Source organism: Pseudophryne corroboree, chromosome 1, assembly GCF_028390025.1.
Source record: "Pseudophryne corroboree isolate aPseCor3 chromosome 1, aPseCor3.hap2, whole genome shotgun sequence".
Taxonomy (NCBI): Eukaryota; Metazoa; Chordata; class Amphibia; order Anura; family Myobatrachidae; genus Pseudophryne; species Pseudophryne corroboree.
In genome coordinates this window covers 918,233,540-918,237,174 of record NC_086444.1, presented here as the reverse complement: position 1 = coordinate 918,237,174, position 3,635 = coordinate 918,233,540, and positions in this window count along the sequence as shown.

Sequence of the window (3,635 nt, the reverse complement as noted above, 5' to 3'; positions counted from 1 at the left end):
GACAATAAGAATATCAAGCTGAAAATTAGTAGGAAAAAAACAGCAAATTAATTCTGTACTACTCATACATTAATGTCTACTATAATGCAGTGAGCAACAAACAGAGTATAACTATTTCTGTGGCATTAGCCGGCTTAAATCTCTCTCGTAGCCGTCTCTGCCGTCGACTACCAAGGCCCGGGACTTCAATCCAGGTAAAGGCACCCATGGCATGTGAGTGTGATCGGTGTACCATTACTTCTCAACCGTCGACCAGTCCTGCTGAAGTCGATGGTCAGGAGAACTGGGCCCGGGGTCTCCCCCCAGGTTCCATTTACGAAGGAGCTTCAGGCCCTCGTCAGCCGACGAGACAGCTATGGTAGAACCGTCTCTGGATATCAACAGGCGAGTGGGGAAGCCCCACCTATAAAGAATACCAGACTTCCGAAGAATAGTAGTAACCGGTTGGAAGGAGCGTCTTTTATTGAGAGTGTACTGCGACAAGTCCCCATATAGTTGAAGTTTTCCCAAGGCTTCTGCCGTATCGGAGGATGGTCGAGCCGCCTTAAGCAAGGATTCTTTTATATGGTAGAAGTGTACCCTCATCAAAACATCTTTAGACGATCCTTCTGGAGCACCTCGGGCCTTAGGGATTCGATGTACTCGATCCAACAAAAGATCTGAGGAGCTGGCAGTAGGCAACAGTTTTTTGAAGATCTCCATAGTGTAATCGTGGAGGCTACTGTTAGAGATCGAGTCGGGGACCCCTCTGAGTTTCAGATTGTTCCTACGCGAGCGATCTTCCAAGTCCGCTACTTTATCACGCAAGAAATTCACTTCACCCTCCAGGGTATCATGAGAGTCTATCAGCGAATTGTGTGAACCGACTACCTTGCCCATCCTAGTTTCCAATTGGTTTGTCCTCTCACCCAGGTCATCTATGGAGCTCTGGCAGGATTTCAGCATGGCTCTAAATTCAGATGTCACGTCATCCTTAAATTGATGTAGCAAAAGCTTCATACTGCCGATTGTTAAAGCTTCACCGTCTTCAAGATGCATTGAAGGAGATGCGTCGCTGGAAGGAGGCTCAGAGAGTAAAAGAGAGGACCGCTTGGACTGAGGAGAGGGGCCCACCCCAGGGGTTTCAGCTTCTGGGGGTTTGTTACGGAAAGAGGAGGGTTTGAAAAAGGCGACTTTATTGACCGTTTTGGAGGCTTTATTCTTCTTCGGAGCCATGGCTACTGTTTTCACGAAGATTGGACGGATGCGGTATTAGGGTAGCCCAGGTGTCTTCAATCTATCAGTATAGCGACCCGGTGTAGGTATGTATTAGCTAAAATGGTTGCGGGGAGGTATTAGGAGGACATTGTAGCGAGAAAATCACATCTCAGTGCTGCACGGGCAGGGTGAGTGCACCAGATCGAGTGGCGATGTACGCCTCTGTCCGGGAGATATCAGTCGTAAAGATCAGCTCCTTTTCAGGTGTGCAGGTATGTACTGTACTACGGAGCCAACCCCAAGAGCGCGGCTACCAGCGGCCCAGTCAGCAGGTGCCCCTCAGCAGACCGTTTAGTACTCTTGGTCGGTGTTTATAACACGTCTTCAGACACAGGTCCCAGGGCGGTACTGCTAGTATGGCTGTATTATGGCCCCTCCGACTTCCCACTTATAGCACCCTATTGCGGTCGTCCACCTATGGTGAGTGCGGGCTGCGGTTAGGAGGGTCAGGCCAGTGAGGCAGCTCACCAAATCCGGCTTCTCCAGGCCTCCTGTCCCGTACGCCGCTGCGGGGGTCCCGAGACCTAAGATGGCCGCCGCCCAGGAGCCGGTAACGAGAGGGGGGTCTTTTTCTTACTGCACCCCTGGCTTCAGCTCAATTGATCCCGGGCCCCAGATATATGTGGGGGCGCCCACAGAGCCGTTTGTTTTCAGCTTGGTAGGTGAGAGGGGGCCCCAGTCGGGCCGGCGGTCTTCAACAGCAACGGCCGAGTTATACAAGGACGGAGAGGTACAGCCACCCCCTTGGGGTCCAGGCTTCAGGTCGCTCACCTCCGCGGACCTCCGAGCGTCTCCTCCGGGTCACCGCCGCCTCTCCTCCCGTCTCCCGTCTTCCAAGATGGCCGCCGCGCTTACTCCGGAGCCTGCGTCTCAGCTCCCGCCGCGTCTCGGATCCCCCTCGCCAGCCAGCGAGGTCCGCCCGGGAAGCTGCACTGAGTCCCAGCAAGGGGTAAGGTCTGGTGAGTTCCTCCGACTTCCCGGGCCGTCCGTCCACCCGGCCTGGGGACAGTGTAAAAATTTAGGTCCCGGCTTCAGTGCAGCGAGTAGGCAGCAATCCGCGGGAGCCAGAAGACCGGCTCCCCGATTCCGCAGCTCACACTCACTGCCTGCTCCGCTGCCTTGGGGAGGCTAATAGAGCTTTGTAGGGGTGAAAAGTTGGTGCTGATTATAATTTATATTAATAAAACTCCCAGATCCCTGGGAGCTCACTGAAAACGCAGCTTGCTTAGTTAGCCTCCAGGCCACGCCCCCAAGCCAGTTCTTTTTTAAAGAAAATAGACAGGGCCAAAATCTGGACTTTAATGGATCCCAATTTTAGGCCCATAGTCACTCCAGACTGTAGGAAGTGCAGAAATCGACCCAGCTGAAATTCTTCTCTTGGGGCCTTCATAGCCTCACACCAAGCAACATATTTTCGCCATATGCGGTGATAATGTTTTGCTGTCACATCCTTCCTAGCTTTTATCAGCGTAGGAATGACTTCAACCGGAATGCCCTTTTCCATCAGGATCCGGCGTTCAACCGCCATGCCGTCAAACGCAGCCGCGGTAAGTCTTGGAACAGACAGGGCCCCTGCTGTAGCAGGTCCTGTCTGAGAGGCAGAGGCCAAGGGTCCTCTGAGATCATTTCTTGTAGTTCCGGGTACCAAGTCCTTCTTGGCCAATCCGGAACGATGAGTATAGTTCTTACTCCTCTCTTTCTTATTATCCTCAGTACCTTTGGTATGAGAGGAAGAGGAGGGAACACATAAACCGACTGGTACACCCACGGTGTCACTAGAGCGTCCACAGCTATCGCCTGAGGGTCCCTTGACCTGGCGCAATATATTATTAGCTTTTTGTTGAGGCGGGACGCCATCATGTCCACCTGTGGCCTTTCCCAACGATTTACAATCAGCTGGAAGACTTCTGGATGAAGTCCCCACTCTCCCGGGTGGAGGTCGTGCCTGCTGAGGAAGTCTGCTTCCCAGTTGTCCACTCCCGGAATGAACACTGCTGACAGTGCTATCACGTGATTTTCCGCCCATCGGAGAATCCTTGTGGCTTCTGCCATCGCCATCCTGCTTCTTGTGCCGCCCTGTCGGTTCACATGGGCGACCGCCGTGATGTTGTCTGACTGAATCAGCACCGGCTGGTTTTGAAGCAGGGGTCTTGCCTGACTTAGGGCATTGTAAATGGCCCTTAGTTCCAGAATATTTATGTGTAGGGAAGCTTCCTGACTCGACCATTGTCCTTGGAAGTTTCTTCCCTGAGTGACTGCCCCCCAACCTCGGAGGCTTGCATCCGTGGTCACCAGGATCCAGTCCTGTATGCCGAATCTGCGGCCCTCGAGAAGATGAGCACTCTGCAGCCACCACAGCAGAGACACCCTGGCCCTCG